This window comes from Cygnus atratus, chromosome 1 (assembly GCF_013377495.2).
Source record: "Cygnus atratus isolate AKBS03 ecotype Queensland, Australia chromosome 1, CAtr_DNAZoo_HiC_assembly, whole genome shotgun sequence".
Classification (NCBI taxonomy): Eukaryota; Metazoa; Chordata; class Aves; order Anseriformes; family Anatidae; genus Cygnus; species Cygnus atratus.
In genome coordinates, this window is record NC_066362.1 from 114,847,389 (window position 1) to 114,875,256 (window position 27,868).

The 27,868-nt window shown below is 41.8% G+C and overlaps 1 long non-coding RNA gene across 2 annotated transcripts in view; it reads left to right on the top strand.

Annotated features, from left to right (window-relative positions):
* Window positions 1-27,868, top strand: part of LOC118247658 (uncharacterized) — a 51,705-nt gene that overhangs the window by 18,573 nt on the left and 5,264 nt on the right. The window contains exon 3 of one of the 2 annotated variants that reach the window (XR_004778517.2): window positions 783-1,743. The exons of the other annotated variant lie outside the window; for it this stretch is intronic. This is a non-coding gene — a long non-coding RNA (uncharacterized LOC118247658). Of the gene's footprint in view, window positions 1-782; window positions 1,744-27,868 lie in introns of those variants that run through there. 2 annotated transcript variants of the gene reach the window in all.

Below are 27,868 nucleotides of genomic sequence, written 5' to 3' on the forward strand. Positions count from 1 at the left end.
ACATAAATAAATCTCCCCTAAAATGTTGGGGCATTCAGCTCAGAGAGGAAAGGCAATTCTAAGGTGCCTTGGGCACGTGAACTTCCACAGACTGTATCACGCTACAACCAGTATGGACCTCTCTGACTTCCTAGAACAGCACACTTGCTCCATTTTCTCCCAAACACAAAACCATTTGCGCACACACTTTGGGTAGCCTATACCAGTTTAAAACCCATAATCCGATTCCTCCCACTGTAGTGGCTCAGACACAAATGCAGATTTGGATGTTCTGAACACTTGGAGGGTGCATATGTGCACAAACAACAGTGTTTCTGAGTATGACATAAATTCCTTTACTCCTATGCACACCACAATTGAGAGCAGATACTTGTTTACCCAAACATTTTCTGACAGATAACTGGAAACACTTTTAAGTCCATTAGTTCCACTGAACATTACTGAAAATGTTGTCTTTTAAAGTGCATTTTATTATATATGATTTAATTTTTCTTGCAAGATCACAGGCTGGGATGCAAACCAATCTACTATTTGCTGCCAGATGGTATGTTGGAAGGGTATAAACTTATTTAACACAGAGCGCTATGTGGCATGAGAACGCTGTTCTTACACTTCTAAACAGTCGTTCTTCTTTGAATGGTTTAGCTTTACACTAGTCTTCCAGTAAGCTCATAAGCTTTTCCCATTTTAGCTAAAGCTTTGTGAAGTTGCTGCGTAAATACCACAGAACCTTTGGTGAAATTGTTAGCGATAACTATTTCCCCCCGCCCTAAATTTACCAGTTGCAGATTGGCCGACCCAGGCATTCAGCTCATGTCCACAGAGCCAGAAGAGACCACCTTTGCCAGGTGTTAAAGCAGCTGAGAAAGTGATTCACAAACTCAAATGCACGTGTGCTCTGATAAAGGAAGAAACCCCTGCAAAAACCCACTGTGCCTGCAGCAGGTCCTCACGAAGACGGGGCACAATTTGAAGCTCATGCCCCACCGGTCTGCAGCCTTGGTTTGTCATGGGAAAGAGCTGGCCATGTCCTCAACAGCATCAGACACTCCAGAAACATGACCTATGTGTTTTGCCTGAATTATGAGAACGCAGAGGGCATTCTTCAAAAATACTTTGGGTAGCATGCTGATGGGCACATACTGTGTCGGTAGGCAGGTTTACATGCATAGCCATAATGTTGATCGACAAAATAGTGTTCAGTTTGCAGTGGCAGCCTCTGTGTAGCCATCCTGCATGGCTACCCTGTGCGTTTCAATTTTCTACATAAATGCTTTGGAAAAGGAGATGGAAAACCTCTCTCTCTTTCCAACGCAACACACAGTCTGCACCCACTGCTAAAAATTGTATCAGTATCAATCTCCTCAGCATCACAAACACACCCACATGCGTCTGAATCCTGAAATGCTTATTTTGCAAAGAGTGTGCCAAAAGATTTACTTACTCTTTAGAACTGTTTAATAATGTTGTGGGGATCAAAGGAGCAAGCATTTTCATGACAAAAGGAATTTGTACTCCAGGCTTTACAGCGCAGACAGTGATTAGTGAGTCATACAGAAGAAAGTGTCTCTCTTTTCTCTTTTAAATAGCTGTTGTAGCATTTACCTAAACATTACAGTGCTGAATCAGTAGTTTCTCAAGTCTTCACAGTGACTGCCTGAACTACACACCTTTACCTGGTACTCTCCTGGTGCTCTCTCCTCACCTGCAAAATGTGTTCAGCACAGTTAGGTGGCTGCTAGCAGACAGCCAGACATAAGTATGCATGCAGGATTATCTGGAGGGGTTAGAGAGCAACAGCTATATCTGAATGAGATTTAAAAACACCGATTCTGAAAAGTATATTTATTCACAAACAAACAAGAACGAAAGGATTAAAAAGCATCTCACTGTGAAGCTCAGCTAACCCAAAACATTTGAATTTTACTAGTTAATCTCTCTAAAAAAACAAACAAACAAACAAGCAAAAAAAAAAAACTATCTCCTAGAACTGAAGCATTTCCTCTCACTGTGATACAACCTCAGCCCTCAACCCTCACCCCTCCTCCTTTTGACTTCTGGTTTAAGAAGTCAGCTCCTCACATACTACAGCCCCCACCCTGCTGCCTGCCTTCCTTCACAGCTCTATTCCTCTCTCCCCAGTAGTGGTTGTTGCTGAAGATAAGCCTTCCTCTGCCCTCATTGCTCTCTCTGCCCCTTTCTCTGGGCAGTGCCCCTTCGATATTGCTTCCTTCATCATATTCATGCTATCATATCCATCCCATAGTCACAGTGGTTTACAACTGGAAACTGGGAGAGGGCAAGGGAGGAGAACAGGATTTTCTATTTTAATTGCCGGGGGGAAAAAAAAAGGGTTGTTTTGTAGGTGCTGTGGACACAATCTGACACCTGAAAACTTTTGAGTTGTTTTTTTTACATTCCATGTTCTCCCTCCCTCTTTGCTAAGCAAGAAAAGCTTTCAGTTTTGAAAAAAAGGCTTTGCAAAGAAGAGTTTCTTTTCTTGTGTAGTTCTAGGGAAAACCTACAACCTCTTGAAGGAAATGAAAAACTGTATGAAAGCAAGCGGTTTTCTCCCAAAAGTCATTTATGAAGAAAAATATTAAAACCCCCCAAAATTACTATCTAAACTGTGATCACATTTTATTTTTGATCTGCGAAGTCTTCTTTTCCCCTGTCACTATGTATTTCTCCTCTTTCATTACCAATTCCCTTCGTTCCCTTCAAGCAGTTCATTAGCAATCTCCCTTTCTGTTGGTTTTCCTCAGTGTGTCTCAACAGGGAGCACCTTCAGGCATCATATCTGACACTGTAGTGACAGCGGCCCCAGTGGGTGGCATATTCCACAGCCTCTTCTCCATCATGTGGCTTAATTCCCTCCTGTATGGCAACCCCTGACCCAACTGAAAAAGCAACTAAGAGACTTCTGTCTACTTTCGTGCTTGTTTTTCTTATTTTCCTCCTCCACAGAGCAGGGGAGGTATGTTTTGCTGCAGGGCATGGTCTCAGCACCACCACTGCCTTCTCCCGCCTGCCTGTGGTCCTGCTCTGGGGCCCAGATGGCTTCCCAAGGTTGGGGGCAGGAGCAGCTGCTCACCTGTGTGCCAGCGGCATGGGAGAGCTCGGTGCGTGCTTCTGCTGCCAGACACAGTCCTGTGTGAGCAGAAGCTCTGTTACCAGGAACTCTGAAAAACACTTAGGGTCCCAGATTGCAGGAAAAAAACACTGTTCAGAAGAAAAACGTTACTGGAGCGGGAGCTTTATACATGACGCATGGGCAGCACGACACCTGAAATATTTCTGTGATGCATTTTCTTCAAAGAACAGTGTGAGGATTTCAAGAGAACATGTCAATGTACCCACAGTATTTTCGTACAGCTCCCTGAATAGATACTGGTAAATGTATCTGAAGGAAAGATTGTAAAGCTGCACTGAACTCCTGTGTTAACGCACACAAGAACTTGGTATCTTTTCTTGCCTGGTTTGCCTAGTGCTAGGAGAAAATACATGTATTTGTTATATAACCACCAAGAAAAATACCTTAATACCCTGACAAAGGTTATATCAGAGAAGCTAGCTTGTGATGCCTAGCTATAAAAATCATTTTCCAAAAAGGGGAATATTCAGACTAAAACTGAAAGCCTAGGCAGAGTAAGGAGAAAAGTCTGCAATACAGTCAGTCAGATCAGGGTGGAAGATTGGCATAGATAGCAGATTGCTCAACTGGAACTGAGGCTTGGCTTTATAAGAAAACAAAGTTCTTCTGTCTAATGAGTATAGAGGTGCACACAGCTAAGGCCAGGACAGCTTGTAGGATGACACATGCCTGGGGGGATAGATGCCTTCCCTTTAGCTGAGCCACAGAGGGAGATTCTGGGTTGGGAGAGGGAAGTGGCTTCAAGGTGTAAGACAAAAAAATAAAAAAAAAATAATAAAAAAAAAAACATTGCTGTCCATGTTCCTTGATTCTAAAAGAGAAATTCAGAATCAGTCCATAAAATTCATGTTCCTGATTTCATGGCTAAGCTCCTAAGCAGAAATGCTCTCGGAGGTGCTGAGTACCTGCAAAAGTTATTTATGTCAACAACAGCTGCAAATCTTTGAAATTTCAGGCTGTTTTATGTAGCAACCTTTCGACAGATTAAACTGTCTAATACTTTAATGCAATTTTTGCTATCTTGACTAATATTTGAGATCCTCAACTTGCTCTCTGATAAGGTAAATTCTGCAGACCTCACATGGTTCATCGGCTCTAACTTGTCACCACTCTTTTGTTAAAGTGTTGACACCCGAACAGATGGTATTCCCAGAGTGATCTCGCTAATAATCAGTAGTACTGCCCCCTGCCTCCTTTTTCATTGCTATTTAGCTATGCTGCTGCACTGGAGCTCATGCTTGATTGATTACCTGCTAGTGCCTCCGCCTCCTGTGCAGATCTGCTGCTTCCGAAACACACTGCTTCGTCTGATAAGTGAGCCCTCCTTTCTTTGTCCCTGGATGGATGCCCTGGCATGTCACATTAGTAAAATGCATGTTGTTCAGATGAACCCACCTCCTCAAGAGACCAAGGCGAGCCTGTACCACTAACAGGCTAACTTCCCCTTCCTGTTTGTTTATTTCTGTCATCACCTGGGGTTTATTGTGATTAGCTCCGAAGATACTAAATAGCACTGAACCAAGAACAGATTCCTGGAGAAACCGTATATTAACACCCTCATTACCCGCATTGCTCTCATGGTCCATTAGCAAGGCTGATTTTAACCCACCTTACTGCTCCCTTTGTAACTTACTTAATTTTTCTTCTATCAAAGGGGCAGGCCGGAGTCATTCAGAAACCTCTGAGAAATCAGAGCAAATCCTGCCAACAATAACTCCTTGCTTCATTAAAAACTATGAAGTTGGAGAATGATTAATCTACCTGGAATTAATGTTGACTGATTTCATCATACAACCATAGTTTAATTTTTGCCCCACCCCAGTGAGGACAAAAGGTTTTCTGGGAGTTTTCTTAGAAACAATGTCAAATGAACCTGTTTAAACTTTCTGGGCTTATACCAATTATAATTTCTAAAAATTAGCATATCACTATCTTCTTCAAGTAGTTTGCAACTTTCTTGTTAAAAGTCAAGAGCAAATTTTCATCCAAAGCCTCAGCCATTTCTTGTAACACCTTTGAATGAGTGTCATCCAATCCTGAAGAAATTAAAATGTTATTCCTTAGTAGCTGCTGTTTAATTCCTGGGGGGAAAGCAAGCTGTTAGAATGTAAGCGAATCACTGCATCTTTCTAAATACACACAGATTTTTTTTTAATGCTTTTGCCATTTTTTAAATTAGGATGAGAACTCTCTCATTCTTGCCTACTGGGTGAGAAAAGGGGTAGTGGGAAAAAGAATTCCCTACTTCTCAAGCTCTTTCAAAAACTGAAATTCACTGATTGTCCTTTAACTCTTTCAAGGGACCAACACTTGTTCCAAAAGGAACATGCCCTTACACTCCCCATACAATTTTTCCATAGCGTATGAAACTACCAAGCATTTGATCTGCAGCTCATAATAGATTCTAGCTGATATCTACAGCACTTACATAAAATCTCTTGTTGATTTGGTGTCTCAGGTATCAGTGATCTTGTAAAACACTACACGAAAGTCTTTCCCTCCATGCTTTACTTACCCAACCATTTCCTTATACAGAAAGGTTAAAAAAAGCAACACCAACAAAGCAAAAAAACATTGTATTTTTCATCTGCCTTCCTTCTCTCTTTATGAACATTGGCATTTTTCTTCACACAAGTAGGTTATGAAAAGCTGTCCTCCTTAAATCCCTGCCCCACACCAATCTTTATTTCCTTCTCTGCCCACTTCTCCAGTCTGTACCCTTTCCACTCCTAGTTCTATTTACCCGAATGCCATATGGGTTGTTGTGTTTTGTTGGTGGTGGTTTTTGTTGTTGTTGTTTTTTCTTTTTTCCCTCTGATAATCCTTTTACAAGAAGAAAATGCTATATTTAATGACAACTAAACCCTCCTGGTTTGGCCTCTTTGCTCTGACACTGGTTAACATCAACTGTGTCACAGGCAGATATTGGTTAGCCGGCTGCCCAAGGAGATTCTGTCTGATTTCTAATGCTTAGGGTTTGTTATAATCTCCATCTTTTCTCCCTTCTCCTTTTCCAGAATCATATTTTTAAAGCACACGTCAGTACAACTATAGGCAGGATAATGAGAGTAAAATCCAATCACCTGTTTTTCACAGGGATCAACAGTGAATCTTCTGAGCCAAGACTTTGACAGAAATAGGCAGTTTCTGTAATGGAACTGTGAATCAAAATATATCCCATTGATAGTTGGAAGAATTATTATTGAGCTACCATCCTATAAACTGGAAAAGTATTTTTGAACTACTGCTTTTAGTATATATTACTTCATATTCGCCATACTTTAAGTATATAGCATCCCTTGGTTACGAAAGACGATTCATTATTGCTTTGTGAAATTTTAGTGCTTACTGCTACTGTAACACTTACCATATGCAACCTTAAAACTTCTTAAATGTGTTATTTTAAATGTATACAGTATGAATAGGATGCATTATATAGATAATGCAATATGCATAAAGAATATCAAACATGAATGATACACAGTGATAACATATCATGTTCCTAACACATTCCTATATATTCATGCCAGCCTTTCTGACAGGTCTGCAAATGGAAGGGCCATGCATACTAAATACTGGAAATTTTCTAATTAATGCCGGCGGAAGATGTAAAACCAGGTTAATTGTTCTAAATGCAGCAGAAAATTAACTATAGTATATTGTGAGAATGAACAAAAAAAGCAAGCAAATTTTTGAAAAACAAACCTCCCCAGGCCTCAGGAAATGATAGGACAGATCCAGGAGAAGAAGGGGTCACACAGCTGAAATGGGGCCACCATGACCCTGGCCAAGGGCTGCCTTGCTTGCTAGAAGGCTGCTGACAATGTCAGAACTGCTATATAGAGCTGCAACTGTCTTGTGGGGCATCCAGCAGCTGCAGTAGTTTTTAGTTTTTTCTGGTTAGCCATGTTGTTTTCCTTCATGTCTCAAGTCCTAGAGGCAAGAGACTATATCAGTACCTCAACTTACTTGTTTTTTTTCAAATGATTTCTAGCCTCCAAGTTTGCAGAGAAGTGCCTAACAAATGTGCTGTGAATAATTCAGAAGCTAGAAGGCAAATGCAAACAATTTTTAACTTATTTTTCCAAGTCTTACACATTACTCTTCTATGCCTATTTTAGCCTGACTCATCTTGACTAAAAGCTTGGCAATAGCAAAGGTTGCCAGTGACTCTAAACAACACCCAAGTGAGAAACTGGTAGGCTGGCAGAGGTAATGAGGTTTGATGATAAAAAATAAATCTCTCAGTTTACCAGCAAAGTCATGTATCTAGTAGCCCCACCACTTGAACCCCAGGCATGCTGGATGGCATGGCATGAAGTGGAGGAGCACAGAGTAAGGAGGAGAACCTGCTGGAGAGAGCCCATGCACTGAGCATCACGCTGCCATGACAACTCACCCGCTGCAGCCCCAGGGAGCATGCTACTGAAACCTGCAGTTCAGCACACAAGAAATGATTGAAGCTATAATTTATTCTTCACTCTGGCCTCTTTAGCAAAGCTGCTAAGCGCCTACCCAATTGTTTGCAAGATCAGAAGCAAAAGTGAAATTAAATTTTTCAGTGGCCTAAAACTACACTATAGGGAGCAATTTTAAAGGGGAAAAAAATATTTTATCTCTTGGTTATCAGAGCCTATTCTAAAGCATTTCTCTTAAGGTGCCATTCGTAATATTTGACTAACTAGCCATCTGTGACACAAATGTGTTTTCAGGTTGTGCACCTTATTTTAGGGGCTCGTCATGCATCTGTTACAGCATAAAAATGGCAGAACATTAATGCTGGCAGTCCTCTGAGCACAAAGGAGACCTTTTGTTTCCTAGCAGCTGATGAAGTTGCCTACAGGTGAGATAAACAGTATGAGAAGCCATCTCTATACTAACTACCTATTTGAATTAAAACATGCACATCGATAACTTCTCAGACAAAAAGAAATGTACGTTTAATGTCTGCCTATCATCTTTCCAGCACACCCCCAGAAATCAGCTTACCTGCCATAACATTTTATCTGCCCAAGTAGAGAGTCAGGGCAAGCCTCAACATTCCCCAAATCCGGGGTTATGCAGTGTCTCCCTCCCAGAATCAGAGGAACTGTGATGCTACAGTGAAAGGAAGTCAGTACACAGTGACCCCAAAAAGCTGAAAAACGTTGGAGTTAGTGGTAATTGTCATGGCCTTTAAAGATGGCTAGAAACATACACCCAGCAACAGGGATAAGGACAGGACTATTAGTAGCCTGGACTTAGATTAGTCTGAGTCAGTCATGAAAATCCACTCTCAGAAAAATCATCGATTGCAGAAGACTTTAGGTAATTCACAGGATCACAGGAGGGGTGAGGTGGGAAGGGACCTCTGGAGCCCATCTGCTCCAACCCCTGCTCAACAGGGCCACCCAGAGCAGGCTGCCCAGGGCCATGCCCAGGAGGCTTTTGAAGGTCTCCAAGGAGGAGACTCCACAGCAATCTGGGCAGCCTGTGTCAGTACACAGTTTCCCACACAGTGTTTCCTGGTATTCAGAGTTTCTCTGTGTTCCAGTTTGTGCCCAGTGCCTCTTGTCCTTGTGCTGGGCACAACTGAAAAGAGCCTGGCTCTGTCCTCTCTGCATCCTCCCTTCAGGTATTTATGGGCATTGATGAGCTCCTCTCCTGAGCCTCCTCTTCTGCAGGCTGAACGTTCCCAGCTCTCTCAGCCTTTCCTCACAGGAGAGGTGCTCCAGTGCCTTGATTATTTTCCTTTTCCTGTTCATTTTAAAGCCCTAGAGCTTCACAGATAAGAGGCTGTATATCTTCAGAATTAAAGTTTGGTACAGAAGATCCTTTATGCTGAACAGGTAAGCCCAGAAGATTCACATGCTTGAAAGGTCTGCAGCAGTGAATGGTCTGAGCCTCCGATGCCTGCTCCACTGTGGCTGATGAGAAGTGGTCATACCTGGCCAATGGAACCTCTCTTGTACCACAGACTTGTGTGATTTTGAAGACAGTCCCTCATGCCAGGCTGTAAGACTGCTGTTGCTGTAACTACACTGGTGAGGAGGCACTGAAAATTGGCTTGTGACTGTGACCAAAACCACCAAGGTTGTCGCAATTAAACTGGCATGGCTGTGGGTTTTTTGGAAATATAAAAATATAGGCTTCAGAAAGGAAGGAAAGGTGGGGTGAGGGTACACTATAGGAAGAGATGTGTAGTTCTGATGGCAAAATCTATCTCCATAGCAGCCCTGTGTTGGTAGGAAATGGCTGCACATGCTTCTAAGCATACTTTCAGTATTATGAATATAAAAAGGAAGTGCAATGGTGGCTCTTTCTTTACAGTCCAGTGAAGCTCAATTGGTGTTCCACACATTTCCAAAGCAAAAATAAAGTTTCTTTCCTGCTTCATGTGCAGGCCCAGTGGCTGCACTGGCCTGTGACCCACTACTCAGTTGTGAATTGAGGGAGTCTTCAGCAGGGCTCTGTACCTGAAGCATCACTAGCAAATGCCCAGGACTGGTGCATTTGCTCTTTCATGGCTCTTTCATGAGCCAATATGAACCCTGAGGACTGTTAAACATTTTTTTTGAGGGTGGTACAAGAAGAGATCTGAAGGACTTGCTCCTGGCATTGACCAGGGCTTTCTCACCCAGTGTCTCATTTTGCCTGAGCTGACTGAGCACTTCCTTACCCCACTGTGTTCTGGCAGGGAGGGCAGTGACGGGGCAACACGTCCTGCTCAGGCAAGGGTAGGAGGTCACACACATATGCAGGCAGACTTACAGTACTGCACCAGTAATCGGACAGAAATTAAATGGTCTCAAGAAACCTAACCCTATGGCAAAAACTTCTTTAAAGACAGATAAAGACTTAAAGTGTGTGGAAGAGTGTGATCAATTAGCATTTTTTTGCCTTGTGGATTTGTTTTAGTTTTGCATTTGTAATTACTTAAATCAGTGTTCTTCTCAACAGACATAATTCACAGGCCTTTAATGCCATGCCTTTCAAAACAAACATGAGTCACAGCCCCTAGGTAAACTTCCTGGGCTGGCAGTGAATATCATTATTGTGTGACAGAGTGCAGCAAGCTGTTTACCAGATTACTCAAGCCCCTAAAGCTAGCAAAATGCATTGCCATTTATTTATTATGCTCATGATAATTACAATTATCATCACTGCGGTGCCAATCTGTTTGCTGCAGAATGAAGGCCTCTTCACGATGTCTCCAAGGATTTGATGTTAGGCCTGAGTAGTTAGCCAAATTATGGGGCCTTGCAGGACTTTTTTTTTTTCTTTTTTTCTGTAGGAATGAGAATTGATTACGAGCAGCACACTCCTGTTCATTCAAGCAATGCACAGAATGCCAGGAACTCCCTGCCACAAACCTCTCGTTCTGCACAAAGCACTACCTCAGTCTTTGTTTTAGGAGCCAACTATCTTCCAAGACACTATCCAAGCACAGGTCCCAGCTCAATGGCAAGTGCACTGAACTTAAAAATTGATACATATTTCCATTTCCCCACAACTGTGTCTTTCCATATATATAAGAAACCGTAGAAATTACGTAATGTCTGAGTATATGCACAAAGTAAACACGAATCTGTCTCTGCCTTTATTTCAAGCCAGTTCCTCAGTGCGTCTTGGCACTATGAAGGAGGAGTCAGAACATACTGAGACATTAGGCCAGGGAGAGCAGCAAAACCCAGATTGTGAGCAGAGGGGGTGGGAACATGGAGTGTAGGCAGGTGAGAAATGTGAGATCATTTATCCAACCCTGCAGCAGTCTAAAAGAATACTTAGCCTCATATGGTGCTTTAAATCTTCAAAATCCTCAACGAACATTAGTCAAACTAATGAAATTAGTCATCTAAGGTCATATTCTTCTTTCTATTCTCATTTTAAAGGAATTTTTCCTAGATGATTGTGATGAGTCACATTAATTCCAAACTGTACAAATGAGTTCTCTTAACTTACCTTGGATTTCCCTTCAAAACTCTTCTGGCAAACTATCTCTAGGTTATCTAAGCATTGGTTCCTTGAAGGCTCTTGACATGATCAAACAGTATGTTTCCTGGTAACACATGTTACAATGTTAGGTGACATTTCTCGAACAAGATAAGACTGCATCCTTGGGACCTACTCTAGCTAACTGGGTTTAGAGTGTTGTCTTGTTAATGTAGCTTCACTTTACTGGTGCCCAAATATGCTCAGTACAAGTACATTAATCTTTGTCTTTCATTTTCATACACAAGGAGCTACTGAATTAAAATAAGCTTCTCTGCTCATCTCAGTGGGATATGCAGATGATTGTCATTACAGTAAAATTATTGCAGATTATTTTACCACATTGAACCTTGGCAGTTCAAATATGGATCTAAAGCTGAACTACAAACTGAAGTCAGCTCGTGGATTGTATTAGTGTTAGTCATTTGTTGTTGGTCATTTGCGTTGTTTTAATTAGGAACCATTGGACAGTAAGATATGTGGTATAAATGGCACGTCTGGTCTCTCTTTGGATGCAGATCACTAGCAAAGGTCTATCTCTGCAGAAGAGTAGACTAAACCACAGGTTACCCTACCTCAAAACTTATCAAAGAACTTTTTCAAACGCATTTGTTATTGTTCTGCAGTGAGAGGGAAAATGAGGGGAGGAAAGCAAGTCTTTAACATTCACCTTGTCAAATTTCCCAAAATAATGAATGCTAAAAGTTCTCAGAAACTGACACTTATTGCATGGCAGTAATTTTGGCAAAATGTCAAGAGCTGAAACTGTTTATCTTTCATTTTGCTACTGTGCATAATAGACCAATTCAGATATATCATGAGCTGCTCACTGATGTCAGACATAAGATGGAGGAACAGAGTAGATGGAAATTTAATCATATTGCCAAGGACAAATATAAAAGAATAGCATAAGCACATAAGGAGACAACAATGAGCAGGAGACACAGAGGGTAACAAGAATCATTCCATAAATACATTAATAGTAAGAGAGAGGCTAAAAAAAAAAAAAAAAAAAAAAAACTTTGTTCACTATAAACATGGAAAGTGTTACTCTGCTATTTAACAGGAAGGTAAAGTGACTGACAGATGATGCTGAAAAGACCACAGTGGTTACTGCTCTTTTTGCATTGAGTCTTCCCTACAAACATGTACCCTGTAAAGTATCCTGTTACTGTTATTAACAAAAGGACATAATAAAAGAGAGAGCAAAGAGAACAAAGCATCTTTCCCTTATGAAAGAAAGATAGTAATTGGATAGGCAGAAGATGTCCTCTGCTGTAACTTAATAAGATTTTTGATATGGTCTGACATACCATTTACATAACCAATCTGTAAAACCTAGTCTAGAACGAACCATCCACATATGCTTACCCTAGATTCAGTCCTGTTCAGTGTTTTCATTAATAACTATGACTACGGAATAAGGCTAGAGGATCCACAGAGGAATAGAATGCAAAATTATATTTACAAACTAACAAAATGAGAAAAAAGAATAAAGTTCAACAGGTACAACAACAATATTCTACACTCAACAGACTGTTCAAATACAGAATGGGGAGAAAAAGGTTAGGTAACAGCTCTGCAAGAAAGGATGCAGGTGTTACAGTAAATGACAAGCTGAGCATGAGTCAGCAGCGTCACATTGTTGTGAAAATAGCAAGTGTCACACTGAGACACAGAAACAGAAGTAAGGGTTTTGAGACATGAATCGATCCCCCTGTTCTGCTCAGTACTGGCAAAAACACAGCCAGCATGCTGCTTCTAGGCTGGGGCACTGCTCTCCAGGGAGGTGTGGACTGGAGAAGAATCCAAAGGGGAAGAAACCCTCAAAGAAGTAGGATATTCAGCTTAAAGGGAAGAGTAAAGAAATACGGGTTAATTATCTTCAAATAAATAGAAGGCTGTCACAGAGACGAAGGGAATAATCTGTTCTTCATGGAAACAGTAGATAGGAGAGAAGGTTAAGTTGCAGCAGGAAAGAGGAGGATTAAACAGTAGGGAAACGTATTTTGCTGAAAAGCCTAGCAAAGCGGAGATGTAGATTTCCTGGTGAGGCTGCCTCTCCATCACTAGAGATCTAGTAATATGTTAGAAAAACATCTGTCAGAAATCACATAGGTCTACCTGATCTTCTTTAGAGAAATGGACTTGATTACCTTCGGATGTTCCTTCCAACTCTATGGCTACCCTTCAGCTGACACCTATGTCATTTTTTGATGACCACAGCAAATGAACCTTAATCTTAACGAGTGCTTTTGCTCCTACAGTCACACTGGCTAGTGTACATTACTTCCCACCTCACTATCAATGTGTATTGCGAATAAAAAGAAATTCTGTAACTTGCTACAGTTCTCTCTTCTAAGTAAGCAACAAGGTTATTTTTAATTATGAGCCTTTTTTATACCACTTCGTCCATTTTTGGCAAAATTATATCTTGTGATTAAGAAGTTATTTCAGAAAATGTACACATACTCCTTTCTTAAACAATAAATATTTATTCTGTTTAAAATGCATTCCAAAAAAAGTAATATTTTACTAGTACTTTCAGTCCTTTTAAGGAACACCACAAAGATCAAAATGTAATACTATATATTTTAATAGGAAAAAGACACAACCAAACAAATCCAGTATCATTTCATTCCAAACAAGGCTTTATCTGTAAGCAACCTAAATAAACTGAACTAGAAAACCAAGTTACTTTACATCATGTGCAAGTTCTCTCACAATGCTGACTCGCCTGTTCCTGTGGAAAAGCTATGAATTGAATTCTGCTCCAGCAAACATTTATAATACAACTGCTATAATCAATACTTTCTTAGTGCCTTCCCTCAGGGACGCTCAAATAACTGATCAAAAACTGATGCTGTTCTCATTTTACCAAAGGAAAAATAGCAGCACCCATGACTTCATCAAAGGTTGGAAGTGACTTCTCAAGGTCAAACAGGAAATCACTGCCAAAGTTGGGAAATTTGCCATTTGGCCCCTACACTTCTTTATGGGTCTGGCTCTAACACTGCAGTTGTGAGAAGAATAAATATGCCAGATTTTTTTCTACATAACGTAGATGCCAAATGTCCAGTTATAGGCTGAGTACCCTTTTGTGCTTAACTATAGAAACATAATGAGCACGCCTATCTTTGTTTATTTGTTTTCAGAAAACACTGTACTGTGTTAACCATTGATGTTTTATTGTCATTGATTTAGTAGCTGCCAGAGAGCTGCAGCAGGAGATAAATTGCTGTTATTTTAGCCTACAAAAGGTCTTATGCCTCTGTCAGCAAACACTTTTGTTCCTTCAAATAAATAAGTAATCTGAAAGAAATACACAAGCTGGAGAAATCTTTTAGAAAAAGAAAAAAATATTGCTACATTGAATATTTATTGGCATATGCTCACATCACAGAATCATTAGGGTTGGAAAAGACCTCCAAGATCATGTGGTCCAACCATCCCCCTACCACCAATGTCACCCACCAAACCATGTCCCTAAGCACCAGGTCCAGCCTTTCCTTGAACACCCCCAGGGACGGTGACTCCACCACCTCCCTGGGCAGCCCATTCCAAGGCCTGACCACTCTTTCTGAGAAGAAATGTCTCCTAATTTCTAACCTAAACCTCCCCTGGCACAACTTGAGGCTATTCGCTCTAGTCAATCTCACTTCAGTGCCAGGTAAAACTATGGAGAAAATTATTCTAGGAGTTACTGAAAAACACCTGAAGGACAATGCCATCATCAGTCATAAACAACACAGATTCAGGAGGGGAAAGTCCTGCTTAATGAACTTAATTTCCTTTTACAACAAGGTTAGCCATCTAGTTGACCAAGAGAAGCCAGTTGATGGAATTTTCTCATGTCCAAGAGCTTCAAGGACCTTCACACAAACTTAGAGGAAGGGATGGGAGTATGGGAACCCAACAGGGAGCTGTAGATACAAGGTGTTACGGCAAGGGCTGTTACTGGGCATCAGTAATTGACTGCAATGTGCAATAGTTTTGACACAGGAGTTGCAGTTGCCCAAGGACTGACTTCAAGCATGAGCCAAGTAGAAATTCAGATGCCTGGGTGACATCAGAATGAGGTGTGTTGTCAGTACCTGGAATGCATGGTCACAGTTACTGTTTGCATATGGACGGACACCTGAATGATGCCCCACTGGGAATGCTTGTACTGGCATAACTGGCAGGGTTTGGGTAGCGGGGGACTGCAGGGTGGCCTGTGTGGGAGGAGGCCATGAACTGCCCAGGGCTAATCACAGCCAGGTCCAGACAGCTCTGAAACAGATGAAAGCACCCTATACCCCAAAATTTTAACCAGTCAGAGAAGCAGATGTGAGTTTAACCAGTCAGAGAAGCAGCACATGTGCTTAGACGTAAGAAATGGTGGCAAGTGGCAGGAGATACAAGAGGACACACCAAAGGAGACCTGTGAAGAGAAAAGTAAAAAGACGGATTTGGAGAAATGGCAGAGGAGGGGTACATGGAAGAGGTTGCTGGGGACACAGTTGGGGAAACACTGATAGAAGGATGCACTACATGTCAGAGGAAGTGTATCCCTGAGGGATGCCAGCACATGGGTAACCCAAACTGGGGCAGGGACACCCTGGAGAGACTGTGGCTATGGGTGAGCCGTGCTGGGACAGACATCCCAAAGGGACTTTGGCTGTGGGTGACTCACACTGGAGTGAGGACACCCAAGAGGGGCTATGGCTGTGGGAGACCCATCACAGGGCAGGAACACCTCTGAGGCAAAAATCATGCCAGAGCATCCCTGAAAGAAATGCAGCTCGTGGAGGATCCCTCACTAGAGCAGAAAGAAGCAGGCAGCAGTAGAGGAAAAGATCAGGAAGCAAAGATTAGAAGGGAAAAAGTAAAATAATATAAAATCATAAAATAAAATATAATAAAATAAAATAAAATAAAATAATAAAAATAAAGTAAAATAAAGTAAAATAAAATAAAAATAAAAATAAAATAAAATAAAATAAAATAAATAGGAAGGAAGGAAGGAAGGAAGGAGGGAAGGAAAGAAAAAAATGAAAATTACACAGTGATCCCACCTCCTGCTGCCCATTGCCTCCCCAGTGGAGTTGGAAGGGACTTACTGTAACACACAGGAACAAGGGAAGTGGAGACACAGAAGAGGGGAGGAGGGGTGCTGGACTGATGATGACCCTGGGGAGAGGGAGGAAAGGTGTTTCTCTGTGTTTGTTTAATTGTTTTCCTGCTTTTTCTCAATGTCTGAATCAGTAATTAATGGCTTATGTTAAATGGCTGTGGTTTTGAGTTGTGCTCAAAACAACACGTACTTACACTCCTGTTCCTGTACCTTCAAAGAAGAAAACTTACCAGCACTGGGAATATCCACAGAGCATAACCATGCACAGAGTAGGAGAGTGTTATCGGTGCCTTCATGAGGCATCAACTTTACACAGTTAGTATTTAGCCAAAAGGTAAGGACTTGGCCAACATACTTCAATTATCTAATTTGTAAGGCTATGTTTCATATATGTTTTAGATTGATTTAATTAGTGTTAATTAACATATCTTTATGTATTATGAGAGACAGCAGATACCCATAAAGATTTTTATATTGAGCCATATGGCAGCCTGCAATAGACTAGCCAAAAAAAGTATAATGAGGCATATAAAAAAGTCTGCTGCACAACAGTCCTCAGTAATTTTGAAAAATGAATTTCAGAGTTTGCACAATACAAGCAATGCCATGCTGTTCGTGCCTTACCCAGTCTGTCTATGGGAGCTGGACCAAGCTCCAGTTAGGACTATGGAAGATGTGGACTCTGTAATAACAAGGCTGATCTGAAGAGAGTCAGTCCCCATCTCTGGAACTTTGTTTCCCCACAAAGGAGAGTAGATGGAAATGTTTCTTTTAAGGTCAGGAAGACTCTAGATGGAAGATACGTCCTGAACTCTTCCCCAGGAAGGAGATAGGCATTTCTCTCTCCTAATCTTTTTTGCTGGCACCTCAAAGGTTTTGCATATTTTGTATGAAAGTTTTTCAACTTGCTACGAGGAGCTGGGGAGTGTGTGGGTTTGTAGGGTGCAGAATGAGTATTCCCTGGGTTTTCCTGGACTAAACGCCTATTAGCCAATTGTCTGAGACGGTGGGACCCGGGTGAGTTTCTGCCTGGTCCTCTCGAACCCTACTTTGCAAAAACAGGGGCAAACAGAGTTTGATGTGAAAGAGGTGACCCATCACTGCCTCCAGCCATGATCACTCCCCTGTCACAGGACAAGGAAGAGCCGCAGGCATGAAGCTGTGGGAAAAACAAAAGAAGCTGGAGAACAGCAGACATACATTTCAAGACAGCTTGTGAGGATTAGAAGGGGAGCAATAAAATCCCTTTATCTCTCACAGTAAATGTCCACCTACCAAACCCAGGCACAATCACCTCTGGACAGGAATCCTCTTGTGCAGGAAAAAAATGGCCTGTTAATTTGAATAGTGCCTTCCTTTTGTTGCCTTTCTGTCACCCATGCAGGCAGGATTCTGGAGCCTTCACTGCCAAGAATGAGACACGGTGGATGAGAAACAAACAAACGATTCCACCAGAAGACTCCTTATTTCTTTCTCCTGGTGTTCAAAGCAGCACAGTTTCCACACAGAATGAATAGCTTTCACACAGCCACAGTTTTTCTTTTCAGATTATTTTAAGGCCAGTTTCAGAGATGAGGCGGGGGGGATAGCTTTTGGAATACCACAGAAAAAAAATGGAAAGCACTGTAAGGACAAAATGTTCCAATTAACTGTCATTACTGGTCTAGAAATATGAAATATCAGCATTGTGGGGTTTTGTTTTGTTTTTTATTTTGGCCACAGAAAAGTATGATGGAAAATAGTATGACCAAAAAAAAAAAAAAAAAAGATACTCATAAACAAGTGCAATCTTCTTCCTGCCAGCTGCCGTAAGTACTGAACACCTCTACACTCCAGACTCTGCCTGGAGCTCAAAATCAGGGACTCAACCTGGTATTTTGGCATCCTGGGTGAGTGCCAACACCATCAGAGTAAGGACTATTCTTTATAGACTTTGTTATCCTGGGCCTGAAGAGACAAATGTGCCTTACAAGACTGCCATGATTAATAAATTCTGGCATAAGAGCTTTGCAGAGCTGAAGTATTTGTTCCTGGGCTAGTGCCTCTTTTTATCTGTATCATACTGACATCTGGTGGGAATGGGCATGAATCGACCTGTTTGAGAGGCTTGGACTCTTCCTGCTTTAGTGTAATAGAATACAAGAATATATCCTGAAATGTGACCAGAAAGTGAAAATTGTTCAAAAGTGAACATTATTCTCAGTTAGACTTCTCTTTAACAACCAAAGGACTTTTAAATGTAGCTCATTTGGAGAAATTCATGAAAAATTCTTTATCCATTTCCTATTTGTATGTTTCTTTTTTGTTTCTTTTTTTTTTTCCTGATAAAATAGGCATAGCTAAAATGAATATACATAAGTGACACACGATGTGTGGTTATTACTCAAATAAATTTTTTCATTATGGTTACTACTTCCTTTTATAAGGAATCAATGCCAAAACCAACACTTTTCCACATAGAAGTTGATGCTCCCATCTTCTTGAAATCTATGACTGGAAATAAACAGCTTGTTGGTTTGTTCATATATGTAAAGACAATTAAATTTCTGTACAGATAGTGTTCTTCTTTCAGATAGAGTTCAAAAATAGAACCACAAAAATTCACAGTACTTGTAAGTGTTCTCTTCTGAAAGAGAAAGCATTCAAGTCACAGGGGTAAGATTATACTGCAGGCGTCTGAGCTCTTCATCAGCTGCACTGGTTATCTCATTTACATGTCTCAGGACAATGTTGTTCAATGTGAAACATAATTAGTGATCAGGAAGACCAGAACTTAGAGAAGTCAAAGTTCCAAGGGAGAAGAGAGCTCTTTAGATTTATGGAGCAAATTCCTGTGCAGGAATGTCCTAATGCCAGGATACAATCCTCTTAATACACAACATTACAATAACTATTCTGAACTAAAAGTTCTTGTATTTAAGGCATTTGACAGTAGGATGTCCACTTTCAGCATCACAGACATTTCACCAGGTAGAGTGAATTGCCAACAGCAGACCACAACAGGTACATCAGGTTCTTCTGTTGATCCGACACCAGTAACATTTCTAGTTTTGCTAGACCTCTGAGGACTCACTAGCCTCAAAAGGAAAATGAAAGCTCTTCCCTCTTCTAAACAAAGAGTGCACATGAACTGTTATTCCACACAGTTGCTACTAGGTCTGATACCATTGCTGGCCTGGCACTTTTATGAGTGAGACAATCTAAATGGTCCATCTTCTTGTCTCTTGCTACAACTGCATTTTCATGAGGTTCTGTATCAACACATTAACACCTCATGGGGATAAAAAAAATATTTCTCTGCATGTAACAGCATATAACAAAATACTAGTTGTAAATATTCCAGGTAGTACAAAAATGAAATCTTACCTCATACACACAACATTATTATCATCAAAGGAAAAGTACTGCTCTACGTAGTTTCATGATTTGAATGAGACACTGAGATGGGAGACTTGATACATCAGCATGCAAGGAGTCTATATTTCCTACACCATTTTTCACTGAGATTGCTTTAAAATGCAAAGTCCTTTATAACCTTCATCATTTGTCATTTCACTGACTACAACAGCTATCTTTCACTTTGTTCTCAGATCTGATTCACTCAGTAATACAAATATCTGTAAACTGTGCATCACACACAACTAGTAACCCCTTGAAATTTCATCAGCATACTTGTCACAAGCATGCGAAGACTGTCAGACTGAGGGATCCTCTCTCATAGATCACAGAGTTACCCCTGAACACTTTCAAACCCAGTCCTCAGCAGCTTTCAGCTGCCCTAGCCATACAATTTATGATCGTTCTCAACACAGACCCTCCTCACTTGAAATGCTTTGTGAGCTATGCAAGTAGTTAATAATTTATTAGTTTCTCCTCCTGGTCAAGAATGAAGTTGCATATTTTGCAAAGCAACGTTTCTTTCTGTCCCAAGCTGTTCTCTAAAAGTAGTTAATAAAATTGTTCAAGGCTGAAGCTGAAGATAACACTCTTGTTTATTTTTTAGTCATAATGGCTCTACAAAGTAATGTTATGTCTTTATGTGTTGGCCCCAAACAGATCTCTAAATATTACCCTTTCAACTTTAAGAAAGACCTGGTGACATCTGTCTTCTCACAGCAGATAATTTGTAAGGCCAAGCAAGCATGTGATCTGGGCTGTCATGAACCACCATCAACCAAATGAATATCTCCCTGGATCAGTAGTCCCTCTGGTCAGATGGCTGCACTGCCCCAGGTGATTAGAGGTTACACCAGGACTCCTTTCCTGGAGCTTCAAGAAAACCAAAGTCCACCAGCCTATATTTCTTTCTCTGTAATAGTTACTGCCATCCAATCATTACTTAGGTAACCCACTTGGACTTTTCTCTTAGTACATTTTTTGACTTATGTAAGAGCACAGCCAACAATATATTTTAAATATACTAAACAATCTTTAGCTTTTAGACATCCAGAAGTCCTTTCTGCTAAGAAAGGTTAAGGTTTAGGCCAGCACAAGTGTATTGGGCACATGTGGTAAGGTTTTGGTAGTCTGGGGAGGTCTGCAGGGGTGGCCTCTGTGAGAAGAGTCATGGGGCTGCCCCATACCGGACACAGCCAGTTCTGGGCATCTCCAAAATGTCCCACTGCAGGTCACAGCTGAGTTTCTCAGCAACACTGGTGGCACCTGTGTGATAACATATTTAAGAAAGTGTAAAAAACACTGCACAAGAGCTGTGAGTGAGAGAAACAGCCCTGCAGACACCAAGGTCAGTGAAGAAGGAGGGGGAGGAGGTGCTCCAGGCACCAGAGCAGAGATTCCCCCACAGCGCATGGAGAAGACCATGGTGAAACAGGCTGTCCCCTGCAGCCCATGAAGGACCATGTCAGAGCAGATATCCATGCTGAATCGCATGGAGAGGAGCCCACACGGGAACAGAAGTTCTTGTGGGAACTGGCACCCATGGGGGACCTGTGCTGGAGCAATTTGCTCTTGAAGGATACACCCTGTGGTACAGACCCATATTGGAGCAGCCCTTGAGGAACTGCAGTTTGTGGGAACCCCACATAGGACAGCATCTGCCAACATCTTGTGAAGGACAGCATCCTGTGGGAGGGATCCCTTGCTGGAGTAGGGGAAAAGTGTGAGGAGAAATGTGACCATGTGTTATGAACAGAGCATAGCCCCCCTTCCCATCCCCCCTAAATTACTCAGGGCCAGGAGGAGGTAAAAGAGTCAAGATGTCAGGACTGACGTTCAGCCTGGGAAGAAAAAGCAAGGCGGAGAAGGTGTTTTTAGTTTGTTTGGGTTTTTTGTTTGTTTGCTTTTCTCACTATCCTACTCTATTTTTAATTGGCAATAAATTAAATTAAACTTCCCAGGGTCAAGTCTGTTTTGTCTGTGAAGGTAACTGGTGAAAAATCTTCCTGTACTCATCTCAACCCATAAGCTTTTTCATCTTATTTTCTTCCCCTGCCTTGCTGAGGATGGGGAGTGAGAGAGCAAAATGGTGGGCACCTGGCAGACAGCGAAGGTTAACCCACAACAACGTGCAGAATGAAATATTATTTGTAAAGTTACTTTGATGCATTACTGCAGAAATCCTCGGGATGTAAAAAGACTAGAGTCTGTTATATGCTCTGTCCTCTCTAACTGGACTTACAAGAGGTCAGTAATCTCAGCCAAGGGATCTCAAATATTTCCATATGATGCTAATCTCGAGTCACTTCTGAGCCTAGTTTTAAATGACTTAAACAATTCTGCTATTTCCCTTGAAGTCTTGCAACGAAAGGCTTCCCCATTATCTCTCCTACACTTTCCTCTTCATTTCATACTGCTATATCTAATTACACAACAATTCTTTTCCTAGCCTAATATTTATGTTTTTTAAAAACGTTAGAAGTATTTTTAGACAAGACAGTTAACATAATACAAAGCCATGTTTCTCTGATAAACTCAGAAGAAATGCAGCATAAAATTTCACTTCCCGTGACTTTAGACATGAGATAAAGTCCATGGGAGAAAAAACAAGGCTGAATAAAGAAACTGCGCACCACTCCCAGCTCAATGAAATCAGAGGATGAGACTCCAGCTGTCATGCTCTTTGGAATTCTGTCCTATGGCCCAAGTAAGAAACAGATATCAATCCATTTCTTGTGCCCTCTGCTTTTATTATTTTTATTTTATTTTATTTTATTTTATTTTATTTTTTTCTGGAGAGCACCTTGTTCAGCACTTAGAATCATAGAAAGATTCAGATTACTTGGGACTTCTGATCCAACCTTATCCTCAGAGCATGGCCAACTTCACAGTTAGATAGGGTTGCTCCAGGCCTCATTCAGGAGAGTTTTGAAAATCTTCAGGGACAGAAATAGCACGTATTCCAGTGCTGAATGAACCACACTCAATCATGGGATACTCCTTCCCAATTACAGTATTTCTTTCATGGCTAAAGAATCATGAGATCAGTGGTGAGTCTGCATGTAATTTATTAATCAAACAACACACATCGTGCTTCAAGTATGACATTCGTAGTCCAAACTACCCAGTTTGACCAGTGGTCAGCTTATTTTTAGTCTGTCCCCTGCAGTTTGGTGAAACTTGGGAAATTCCAAGTAAACAAACCACAAAACACCCCTTCAAAGCCTTATTTTGGAGCCCCTCAACAGTCAACAGGTGGCAATTCCTTCAAACTCTCCCTGACTCCAGGATCATTCATCCAGTTGAAGAGTTTCAAGACAATGTTACAGAAGAGAGATTAAAATAAAAAGTTTTGTCTGTGAAAGATGACAGTCATTTTTAATACCGTCATTCCCTTTCCTGGTTGCCTGCAGATCTCAGCAGTCCCCTAGATTACAACCTCTAGATGACATAAATATTTTAACAAAAACAGAAACTTGGAACACTTCGCCTTTCTAAATATTCAGTGCCTATATCACCAGAATATTAAACAGTAAGCAGAGAGACAGCAGTGACACTTGGCCTAAGGCTGGCACAGCCAAGTGATGTTTAAGAATGCCTCTTTGAATTCTGAAGCGCTCTTATGTTCTTTTCTGTTCATGTACCCTGGCTTTGAAGTTCATAAACATTCCAATGAATAGTTTTTTGATTCTTGTGAATGCTTGAAAAATATATATTCTCTCCAAAATGCCTGCACATAATCAAGTTTTTCAATGCAGTGGCACAAATATTTACTATTCAGCATTCTACTTTAAAAATTTGTGCTTCAGTCTAGGAAAATCTATGTAGCCATGCAACCACACATATATCACAGAGGGTAAATAGTCAAACTGAATAGATTGCACATGTAAATTGAAAATTGTTCATCTATATGAGCCACAGAATAGATTTTCAGAATCCAAATACAGTTTATAAACAGTTCCTGAATAGCAAAAAAACTGTATTCCACCTGAATGATTTGTTAGTTCCTTAATATTTCAGAGTTTTAATAGTAAAAAGTAATCAGTATTTTCACTTCTTGAAGCATTACTCCCTATTAGGTTTTATTTAATGGCATGAAAACTACCAGATATTTAAGGATGTTTTTTTTTTTTGCTCGTGTTTTTTGTTTGTTTGTTTGTGGTTTTTTTGTTTTGTTTTGTTTTGTGTTTCATTTGTATTGATGATAATAAAAATGTGAATCTGCTTCATTTCTCACATGCAGATGTGATAGTTTGGTACTTCAAATCATCACAGCATTGCCTTGGAGAAAACACCCCACTCCACTAATTGCCTCACATAGGACCTGCTGGAGATTTATTTAGTTATGAAAGTTTTAATTATTAAAGAGATTGAAGTGTTTTGCAGTCTTCACAAAATAGTCTTACTTAGAAAAAAAGTTGTGACTCAAGGTACGGCATTTACCAAAATTACTACACTTCAGATAGTCCCAAGAAAAAAAATGAAATCCATAGTGCACCTCACTGTTAGTACTGTTGACTGAAAGTACTGTGACTGAAAGTAGTCTTCGTGAGATTAATTCTGCATATTAAACTTACGCTTTGAAACACTGGGTATATCCCCAGCTACGTTTTTAGCCTGGATACAAACCTTACCTTTTGATGTTGTGGAAGGGCAGAAACAGCACAAGGCAACATGAAGCTTTATACAAAGCTCATTTTCCACCAGGAAAAGCTAACACAATGGCCTTTTGTTGGCATTTCTCCTGATTCCTGCTGGAGGAGGGTGCATTGAGATAATGCTGGCAGGTGGATGCAAAGCAAAGCAGGTAACTATATCTTCCCCAAAACTGCTTGGATTTATGCCAGGCATTGAGTGGATGCTTGCCAGGCTCTGAGCTCAGAAAGTGCATGGTCTGGTGTGGCTTCCCCAGTATGTCCTCAGCCCAGCCATTCCTACCCTAAGAGGAAATGAGCCCTTCATCTCTGTTGCCTACAACAGGTTGCTATTACACAAAGCACTTGTGGTTTGACTTGTTTGTTATGAATTCACTGCCTTCCTTTCTCATAAAGAAACCTCTTGATCTTTGAAGTGGGAAAGAGTTTCAAAAAAAAAAAAAACAAAAAAAACTTGTTTCTTTGAATCTAAACTCTTTACCAAGTTACATAAGCACTCTGTTTAAAGTTCCCATTATGCAAAAGCATGCCTTTGTCCTGCAGTTATGGTCCACCTTCATCGAATTCTTCTGATCTCTCAGATAATTTGATTATCTCTTATGTAAAATGACAGAAGAGTGCCCCGGTCTATTCTTGTTCAGATCACTACCTATTACTAGAACTATAAAAAAGGCGGATGTAAGTCACACACAGTTATATTGCCCTCATCCTGGTGGGAACACAAAAGCCCTTAACAGAGCAAATGTCCTGGAGATGAAGGAGTCTGACACTCTCACATTATTTTTGTGCAGCTCCCTCCAAAGTACTCTGAGGACGACATTGTGTCACAGTTTAACAAATTACCATGCATCAGCTGAGCTATGGTCATTATCAGTATTACCGTGCTCTGAAACCATACAAAACCTCAAGGAAAGCATTTAAAACAGATGCACATTCTTTTGAGTTTCCTACAATTACAGAGCATGATTGTTTCATCAAAATGAAGCTTGACTAAGAAATTTTTGAAAGACATTTTCAGACAGAATGTGCTGCACCTCAGCTAAGGCATAATTTTGAGTAATATGAACAGGCCCGATCTGCTGCAATGCAAAACTGTTTTTTTCTTAAACCAGTATCAACAATTGACACCAAAAACCCTCTGAGAACATCCCAACAGTACATGCACAGACAGTGTGTACTTCAGTGTACACACACAGAGACAGACAATGCAAAAGGTAGCAATGTATTCAATGCTTAATTTTTTCCTTAGTCTTCAAAGTTAAAGTCTTGTCTAATTCCTCTGTGCTTATCACAGAGGTTGGGAAGAAGAAGCATAGCCAGCGATGGGAGGGTAACTGATTACAGATTTGTGGTGGTTTTACTTGGGTGGGCAGTCAAGCTCCACATCGGCCACTCTCTCACTCCCCCTCCTCAAGGGGAAAGGGTGAGAAAATACGATGCAAAGGGCTCAAGGGTTGAGATAAGGATGGGGAGATTGCTCAACAATTAATGGGCAAATCAGACTCATAGTAGGGAGATAATAACATTTATTGTGTATTACTAATAGGCTAGAGAAGTAAGAAACAAAGGAAAGAAACCAAAAACACCTTCACACCCATCCACACTCTTCCACCTCCTCCCCCCGAGCAGTGCAGAGGAAAGGGAAATGGGGGCTGCAGTCAGTCCCTGACACTTCGTCTCCGCTGCTCCTTCAAGGTCACTCCCTGCCCCTGCTCCCCATGGGGTCCCTCCCACAGGATGCCGTCCTTCCCAAACTGATCCTGTGGGGGCTGCCCACAGGCAGCAGCTCTTCAAGAACTGCTCCCACATGGCTCCGTACCACGGGGTCCATCCATCCCCCAGGAGCAAACTGCTCCAGCACGGGTCCCCCACGGGCGGCAGCACCCCCCAGACCCCCTGCTCCTGCGTGGGCTCCTCTCCATGGGCTGCAGCTCCGGCCCGGGGCCTGCTCCTGCGGGGGATCTCCATGGGCCGCAGCCTCGTCCAGGCCACATCCACCTGCTCCACGTGGGCTCCTCCATGGGCTGCAGCGTGGAGATCTGCTCCGTGTGGGACCCATGGGCTGCAGGGGGACAGCCTGCTCCACCAGGGGCATCTCCACAGGCCACAGGGGAACTGCTGCTGCATGCCTGGAGCACCTCCTGCCCTCCTGCTACATTGACCTTGGCGTCTGCAAGGCTGTTTCTCACTCCTCTCTCTCCCAGCTGCTGTTGAGCAGCATCTTTATTTATTTATTTTATTTTATTTTATTATTATTTTTTTCTTTTCTTAAATATGCTCTCACAGAGGCACAAACATTGCTTATTGGCTCGGCTCTGGCCAGCAGCGGGGCCCTTATCTAACATGGGGCAGCTTCTGGATTCTTCTCACAGAAACCACCGTCATGGGCCCCCGCTACCAAAACCTTGCCATGTAAACCCACTACAAGACTATACAGAAAAACTAATCCAGATCTGCAAGATTTGCTGAAGGGTGCTGCAAGTGCTGGCTGATGTGATAGCAAGGCCCCCGCCTACCATCTGTACAAAATCGTGATAATCAGGGAAGGTGACCTGACTACGGGAAAAAGACTATCATAAGGCCAGTCTCAAGAACAGAAAGCAGCAGGGCCCAAGGCACTATAGGCCCATTGGCTTCACCTCGGCTCAGGAAGAGACACATAAACCACCTCCTGAAATCCATTCCTAAGCACATGAAGGGCAAAAAAGGTACAAAGGGACACTCAGCAAGCAATTTCACAGACCTATCACCCTGCCTGACCAACCTCACTGCCCTCTATGACAAGATGACTGGCTACGGGGATGGGCAGAGAGCAGGGGCTGTAGCACACCTTCACTTCAGTCAGGCTTTTGACACCATCACCCACAGCGTTCCCATTTTTGTACAGCTGGCCAAACAGACCGCTGGGCTATGCCACTGCACCCAAAAGAGCAGAGATCAGTGACTCACTGTCAGGCAGAGTGCCCCAGGGGTCATCAGTGGAGGGAAAATGGTTTAACACCTCCATCAAGAACCCACCTGAAGGACAGACTTCACTCTCAGGCACTGCATTAAGGAGCATATCTGGCATGCTGAATGGCACAGCTTAAATCCAAGGCAACCCTGAAGAAGGGGAAGATTGGGCCAACAGGAACCTCATGCCATTCAACAAGGAGAAGGACAAAGTTTTGCAGCTCAGGTGAAACAACCCCATGTATCACCACAAGCTGGGAAGCAACTGTCAGTTGCTTCCAAGGGACTCTTCAGTTGCTTCCGAAGGACTTCAGGTGATGGTGTACACCAGGTTGAAGAAGAGACAGCAGTGTACTCACACTGTGCATACAGCAAACTACAACAGGTCACACTTGGAGGGCTGTGGACAACATGCCCAAGCAAGTTTATTATACTCGTCTGGTCAGCACTGGTAAGAGCACACCTGGAATACTGTGGCCAGCTGTGGGTACCCAGTTCAACAGGGACAGAGGGAATCAGGAGAGGGACTGGCAGAGGGCTACCAAATAGGTCAGGGACCTCAAGCACAGGTCCTGTGAGGAGAGGTTGCAGGGATCTGGGCTTGTTTTGTAAACGAGGCTAAAA